Below are 7,756 nucleotides of genomic sequence, written 5' to 3'. Positions count from 1 at the left end.
TCCAAGTATGTGGTCTGTTATATGCTCCCTAATCTTGCCTGCTGGTCTCATCTATGGGAAGGATGCTCTTTCCCTGCCAGTGTTAAACTGGAGTGTCCAGGTGCCAGTCTGGTTATATTTTGTTTACAGAATGGGATGGGTATTATCTTGTTCTTCACCTGAGGCAACAAAGTCCCTTGGGTGGCCCTAATCTGTAGGTTAGCATGGCCCAGGGGCTATAATTTAGTAGCTCAGGATGCACAGACCTTTCCCTCCAGAAAAATAACACTTTCCAATTTAAAATATTTCATTAATGAAACAAAATATTAGATAACTAATAGACAAGTACAATATCTTCATGCCTGGCAAGCCCTAACTATGTTTACTTTACAACAGGTTGCTTGCCGCTTCCTCCCAAGGTGGTCAAAGATTAACTATTATGGCCTTCATAAAGTCAGGACAAGCATTAACTCTCTAACAGCCATACTAATCTGTTAGATGAGAGATGGAGCTCATCCTCCTCTTGATTTCATCGACTCTGAGAGCAGGGCAGTTATGTTCCAGACAACATGTATATACAACATTTGTACATAAAACATCCTAAATGAACATTCATCTGTATCAGGGTGGAGAACATGTGGCCCTTCAGATGTTGGCAGACTCCAACGCCCATTGACCATCACAATTGGCTATGCTGGCCAAACCTGATGGGCATTGCAATCCAACAGTGTCTAGAGGGCCACAAATTGTCCAGAAAATGACCCACCCTAATCTGTATGATCCTTCATAGCATTTACCCTTAGACTCCACTGGTGGCTTCTGGCAAATCATGTTCTTTGAAATCTCAGTTCCATTAACTGTAAATTGGGAGAAAAGGCTGCTTTGCTTGATTTCCAAAACTGGAAATTTTGGACTTGAGCACCCACAGTCTCTTCCCATTGGCCATACTGGATGACTTGGAAGACAGCACAAGGGCCATTCAGTCTAACCTCTTGCCACGCAGCCCAAAACCTTGGAAGACCAATGTAGTTAAGAAACACTAGTTTAAAGCACTTATGTGAAGTATGGCTCCTTCATGGAACTGTGTAGTAAAGGGTTAAATTCAGCATCCCTGTATCCAAGTCCAAAAGTGAAGCACTTCCAGTTTGCTCTGGTGAAACTGGGAGGTGCCTTTGTGTATCTTCTTTGCACTCTATAAAGGGAGCCAAGTCAATGGTCAAGCCACAGTTGGTCTCAACCATGTCTGGCCCCCGTATCACCATCCATCTCATCAAGGACTCCGACGCCAAAGGAGAGACCCGAGTTATACCTTACCGTGAACAGAACTATCAGGAACTGAAGCACCAGTGCCTCCAACAAGGATGCCTCTTTCTCGACCCCGAGTTCAAACCCTGTGCAGAGTCACTTGGATACCGTGAGCTAGGACCCGGCTCTGTGAATATTCAGCAGGTGATATGGAAGAGGCCAAAGGTGAGCTGGGGAGAAAAAATATTTGTATTTTGCGTGCGCTTCACTCTTTGTTAAGAGCAGTCAGTGTACTGTTGCTCTAGTGCTGGCACTACTATCAGGGTAGGCAACAACCGCAGGTCTGAGGGTCAATCTCCTGACCCCAGACAGCAAAAATGCTCCCCCAAAATATACCCCATCTTCTGGTTTTGCAAAATGAGCACATTTTGGTGTTAAACAGTGCAAGTGGTGCTGTAGCCTATTTAAAAAGAACAATTTGAAAAATTTTGGCTAGAAAAAGGGCACCCCCAGGGAGTCTGGAATAGGTTGAAGACCACAGAAACAGCCTTGTGAGGGTATGTGTGGTCAGTCCTAGATGCACTTTAACCTCCCCTGCCCTCAGCACCTTTGCAATATTGCAAAAAGATGGGAACTGGCTAATTATTTAATTCATAACTGTATTGCCCTCTGATCTTGAAAGCAAAGTAGGGTGAACCCTGCTTAGTACCTTGAAGCACAATATACCTTGAATTGGAGGCATGGGTAGGAGGACGCCATATGCTACTCTGCCTCAAGCAGACAAAAGTCTTGGCCCAGCTCTTTGTTATGATCTTGGGAAGTTAAAAGTGAGAAACACTGAGGCTAAGACTCCTCCAAGCTCACCAGATGCGTGTGGTAGGGAGCAAATATTCGAACAAGAAGTCGTGTTGGCAGGGTACAATGGTTATAAAGAGATCAATGGAAAGGTGGAGCAGTGGCTGGCTATAAACTGCAGTATTCATAATTTCTACCTGAAGACAAACATAGTGAGGAGATAAGATATTGTAGATAAGAAGCAAATAGAAGGAGACACACCTCTGCATCAGAGCTTGGAAAAGTTCCTTTTTGGGACTACAACCCCCAGCCTTTGTATCCTGTGCTATTTTTACAGGACATCTGCAAGCATGGATCTCCCCACTTTGTTCGTGAAGGAATGAATCGGACAGACGTCTGCCAGGGGCAACTGGGTAACTGTACATTTGCTGTCCTTCTCTGTACCTCCTTGTTTCACTATTATCATCATCCTATATTCTGGTGGGACTCCTGTGTCTTTGATGACTGCAGAACAGAAATTCAGCAAGTGAAGCTGTACTGACCATCTTTCCATCTCTCCCCATGAAGGAAAAACTTCATCCATTTCATTTCTGTCTCATGTACCAAATTAAATCACAGAATATCCATAGCAGTAACATCCCCTTCTGTACCTTGGCTTGTTTATTTCATTGTTAATTCAATTTAGCATGGTACATCTGTACCTTTAAGACAGGCTTCTGGGAAGAAGAGTGGGAATAAGCGACAGTGGCTGTCTTGAAAGATGATGAGAAGAGAAAGAGAGAACAGAATGGAGAGGCTATAATCTTGAACAACAGCTCTTGATATCCCACAGTTTGTTGCAACAGGCTTCACTTGCAATTCTTATGTCCAAACCATCTTTTTCTTCCCATCTCTTGAAGGTAACTGCTGGTTCCTGGCAGCTGCTGCATCCCTCACCTTGTACCCACAACTCCTGTACCGAGTGGTCCCACAGGATCAACATTTTGAAGGTGCTGAATACGCTGGCATCTTCCATTTCCAGGTGAGATGAGCTGGCATGGTCTTGTGATTCTCAAGGGATGGCTTCAGAGTTCTGCTCAAGACTCGGATACTCACTGCTATCCTTGTCTCTTTCTTAATTGCTCATGGTGACTAAATGGTGCATTCCACTTGCTGGCTAAAGATAAAATTCCAGCCCTTTCTTAGCCCAGAGATTCAGTGACCAAAGTGGTGTCGAACTGCATTATTTCTACAGTGTAGATGCAGCTTCAATTTCATGAGGGTATATTATTTGTTCTTATTCCCTGTGGGTGCATCATTTATTCCATCATTAACAAACAGCATCCGCAATCAATATCCCCATCATCCCAAGTCCCAAAGCATAGCAAACTTGTTAAGGATTTCCAAACACTTCAAAAATATACCAAACCTGTTTATCAGAGACTAAAGATAGATGACTGGGCAACAAGGGTGAGAATCATGCAGCCCTCCAGATGTTTTTGGACTGCAACTCCCAGCATTCCTCCTCACTGGTGGTCCCTGCTAGGACTGTTGAGACGCGAGTCTAAAAATATCTGAAGGGCCACAGAATCTCTACCCATTTTCACCTGTACAGGGAATGAGGGGCACAGCCTGTCTTCAGTCCTCCCTTCCTCTACCTCTCTGCCACTGACCTTTTATTATCTCTGAATCCCTCAGTTCTGGCAATATGGGCAATGGGTGGATGTGGTGGTAGACGACCTGCTGCCAACCATTGGTGACAAGCTTCTTTTTGTGCGCTCCCCGGAGTATGATGAGTTCTGGATGCCTTTGTTGGAAAAAGCCTATGCCAAGTAAGTGAGATGTCATTTTTTTATGCCAGCATCCCTTACTTCTCACATGCCTGGCCACAGTATGAATTATAGCACACTAGTTTTCATTTCTATTTTTATTTCTCCTTAACAGAATTTAAATGGCAATCATATGGCAATCATATGGCCTGCTGAGTCCGTTTCTCATCATTCATTTTTATACAGATGTGCTTCTGTCTCTGCAGTTTCTCCTGGCTTAACTCTAGATGCCCTCTTCTGGCAGACAAAAATTAATAGATGCCATCAGACTGATAATTCTGTTGGTTCCACTTCTCTAAATCAAGGATCCAAAGCCCCTTATTTAGGGTTAATTTAGCATCCAGGATATAAAGTGTATGTTTATGTTTTTAAAGTGTGGGATAAGGATATGTCACCTGTCGACTTATGGCAACCCCATGGATTTCACAGGGTTTTTTCTTAGGCAATGAATCCTCAAAGGTGGTTTTGCCAGTTTCTTCCTTTGAAATACAGCCTATAGCATCTGGTATTCATTGGTGGTCTCCCAGTCAATTACTACGCAGGGCAGATCCTGCTTAACTCCCAAGATTAGATAGGATCTGATGCCTTGAGGGTATCCAGGACATATTATATTGTATTTGATATATAGGTGTCATTCCTAGGGAGCCGAACTGTTCCAGTACATTTCTTTATGCTATTATCTGTTTTTCCCTCTTCCTCTGATCTCCCTCTCCCCTCCTGCAAAAAAAAAAAAAAAAAAAAAAGGCTAAATGGCTCCTATGAAGCAATGAATGGAGGATACATGAATGAGGCCTTTGTGGACTTCACTGGTGGAATTGGGGAGACCCTCTCCTTAAAAGTACCTAACTCCAAGCTCTTCAAGACTATTCAGTCAGCACTGAGCAGGAACTCTTTGATGGGAGCACACATTGAGGTGAGTGCAATTGGAAGTCTGCAAGAAGCACTGATTCCTGTACTTTGTGTACTTTGCCTGTTCTTCCATGCACCAAGTGGTGTCTTGGCTGAGTGCAGATTTTCAGTTCTTGACCACCCTGACCTTTATTTTTTCAGACAACACCAAACCAAATAACAACAACAACAACAACACATGTACACTCCAGCTCTCCAAATCCTTCAACTGATTCTTCTACCTCCCAGATTACAGCAACTAGAAAATTAAGATGTATTCGATTTTAGGCCACCTGAGAGTATGTTTAGAAGTGCTGCCTAAAGTAGTGAAAGACATGTGTTTGTCATAGCACTTGCTTGGGGTTTGCCTTACCTTGTACATCATGCATTTAGCGTATTTCTTTTGCAATGTCTCATTAGAGGATAAGTGCAGGTGTAGTCTGCAAATTTGATTGCTGAGGCACATAAATCCTGTTGTCAGAGAGAAAATGGATTAATTGAAGGGAATTCACATTCCCTTTAATGTGAAATTTGACTCTCTGTGTCTTAAGTAACTACAGTCTAATTGCAAATGGATCTTGCAGCACCTTTGAGACTAACTGAAAGCTAGAAGTTGGGAGTATGATGAGGTTTTGAAGGCATGGGCCTACTTCCTCAGATGCATCTGGGAAAGTAGGCTCAAGTCTATGAAAGCTCATGCTACCAACTTCTGTCTTTCAGTTAGTCTCAAAGGTGCTGCAAGATCCCTTTGCATCCTGATTTTCCAAACTAACATGGGCATGTATTTGAATTCTACAGTCTGATTGTTCTGCCTATTCTCCCTGTTTCAGGTTAAGAGGTCAGAGGACATTGAAGCACCAACTCCAGAGGGGCTGGTGAAAGGGCATGCCTACTCCATCACGGGGATCCGCAAGGTATGTCTTGGAAGACCCCAGACTGACCTATTCCTCCTTTTGAGAACTGAATGTCAGAAAGCAGCAAGCAACAAAGTGAAGAACTGGGGAACAAGAGGAAATGCTGGAGGATTTAATGGGGAGAAATGGGGCTAGAATTTGCTTGATAGAGGAAAGGAATTTTTATGTCTCTCCTGGCTTTGTTTATTCCAGGGGTGGGAATAGCCTGGTTCTTCGGATGTTTTGAGGCTGCAACTCCCAGCAGCCTTATCCAGTACAGTCAATGGAAACAATCTGGGAGCTGTAGTCCAGCAATATTTGGAGGGCTGCATGATTCAGAATATTGTTTATTTATTTATAGTATAGTAATATAGTAGGATGTACAGGTGGATAGACTCAGTCGATGAAGCTATGGCTGTGAAGTTGCAAGAGCTGAGCAGATCTGGACTTGGAGATCTCTCATTCATAGGGTTGCTGTAAGCTGAAGTTGACTTGATGATAATGAACATCATCACATAGGGGAAAGCGCATTGCCCTGATAGTGCAATTCTGCTTGTAATTAATAGTTGAGGGGTGCATTAGGCTGCAACTTTCAACACTGATCACCGCTGATTATATTGCCTAGTTTGCTGGGAGTTGCAGTCCAAGACCATCTAGAGGGTTGCATGATTCAGAATATAGCAGGTTGAACATTCTTTCCTAGATTGACCTAGATGACAAGAAGGTGAGGCTGGTAAGACTGCGAAATCCATGGGGCTACCAGGAATGGTCTGGCCGCTGGAGTGACAAGTGAGTGTCTCTCGTATGTGTCATGGGCTGCAGAGAATGGCATTTAGGACAGGTTTTCCAAACCTAGTGCCCCCCAGTTGGGTTACAACTATAAACTTCCACCCAGCTATGCTTCTGCTTTTTGGGGCATGCCCCACTGTTTCACATTCAGATGTCTCAATAAAATTTGGGCTCATTTGCTCCCTCCTCTAACAATTTGACTCACCTGTGAAGGGGATATCAGAAGCTCCTGTTTTACTGACTTTTTAGGGTTATTCCCAAAGCTGTACTTAATTTATGGTTACTGGAAAAGAAGTCGGTTTTGACAACTCACTTGAATATGATTTGTTTCCATTAACCATGGACATGGGACTTGAGGTGGAAAGAGAGAAAAACTTTAAAAACAAGGCATTGAAAGAATCCTCTTGCTAGGAAGCGATTTCCACAGTCTCAGTACCACTACTGAATCTTTATGGTGGCTATAAAGCGTGCTTAGAATTATACTATAGGGAAAACGACATCTGAAAAATTAGATTTGTAAACTATCTTTTCAACTTTTATGGTTGAAAGTTGAGATAAATCTAATTTAATGAATATAGGACAACTCTCATCCCTCCATTCACCTACCTGCCAGTGTACATAGTGCCTCATAGTGTCTTCATTGCACCAGCTTTGCCTATGAAAACTCTTAGCAGTTCATTTCCATGTCTCTTGGTTTTGGCTTTTGTTTTTCTTCTGGCTTCAGGTCACCACTGTGGTCATCTTTGGACCCTGCGCTCCGGAAGAAGCTTCATGTGGTTGATCTGAAAGATGGAGAATTTTGGTAAGGAATTTGGCCTCCACTTTAAAAAAGGACAAGGATGCACAGGACTGTGTGTTTTCCCCCAGTGGGTACAAACATCTCATGCATGCCCAGATGTTTAATACAGCTTGTAAAGTTACTTTTTGAACTACAACTCCCAAGCCCTCCTCACCCCAGCCAGTAGCTTTAAACTAAATCTTTAGATATTGCTGCTCATCCTCATACAGTTTGAACAGCAGTATGAGGGCCTAAATACCTAAAGACACCAAGTCCTGTTTGATCTTGGAAGCTAAACAGGATCAGACTTGGTTAGTATTTGAATGGGATACTGTCAATGAATACTAGGTGCTGTAGGCTATATTTCCGAAGAAGGAACTGGCAAAACCACTTTTGAGAACTCCTTGCCTAAGAAAATCGTATGAAATTCATGGGATTGCTACAAGTCAACACACACACACACAAACATACACTATCAGGTGTGATAGTAGGAACACTGCTGACAGAGACAAGGCCAACAGGTGGCACTATGTAACTGCTTCTGTTTTGCTCCCACTATACAGGATGCAACTGGTTGATTT

General features: G+C 43.0%; 1 long non-coding RNA gene and 1 pseudogene across 1 annotated transcript in view; one reads left to right on the top strand and one right to left on the bottom strand.

Annotated features, from left to right (window-relative positions):
• The first annotated feature begins 1,191 nt into the window (after window positions 1–1,191).
• The window catches only part of LOC121917531, a 14,316-nt pseudogene continuing 7,751 nt past the window's right edge, over window positions 1,192–7,756 (top strand).
• The window catches only part of LOC121917533, an 11,831-nt gene continuing 5,427 nt past the window's right edge, over window positions 1,353–7,756 (bottom strand). Inside the window, exons 2-4 of the long non-coding RNA XR_006101057.1 lie at window positions 7,004–7,179; window positions 5,089–5,186; window positions 1,353–1,454 (exon numbers count right to left, since the gene is read on the bottom strand). This is a non-coding gene — a long non-coding RNA (uncharacterized LOC121917533). The remainder of the gene's footprint in view (window positions 1,455–5,088; window positions 5,187–7,003; window positions 7,180–7,756) is intronic.

This window comes from Sceloporus undulatus, unplaced genomic scaffold, assembly GCF_019175285.1.
Source record: "Sceloporus undulatus isolate JIND9_A2432 ecotype Alabama unplaced genomic scaffold, SceUnd_v1.1 scaffold_23, whole genome shotgun sequence".
NCBI lineage: Eukaryota > Metazoa > Chordata > Lepidosauria > Squamata > Phrynosomatidae > Sceloporus > Sceloporus undulatus.
Note: the sequence above shows the minus strand (reverse complement) of the source record. Positions and strands in the feature narration are given on the sequence as shown.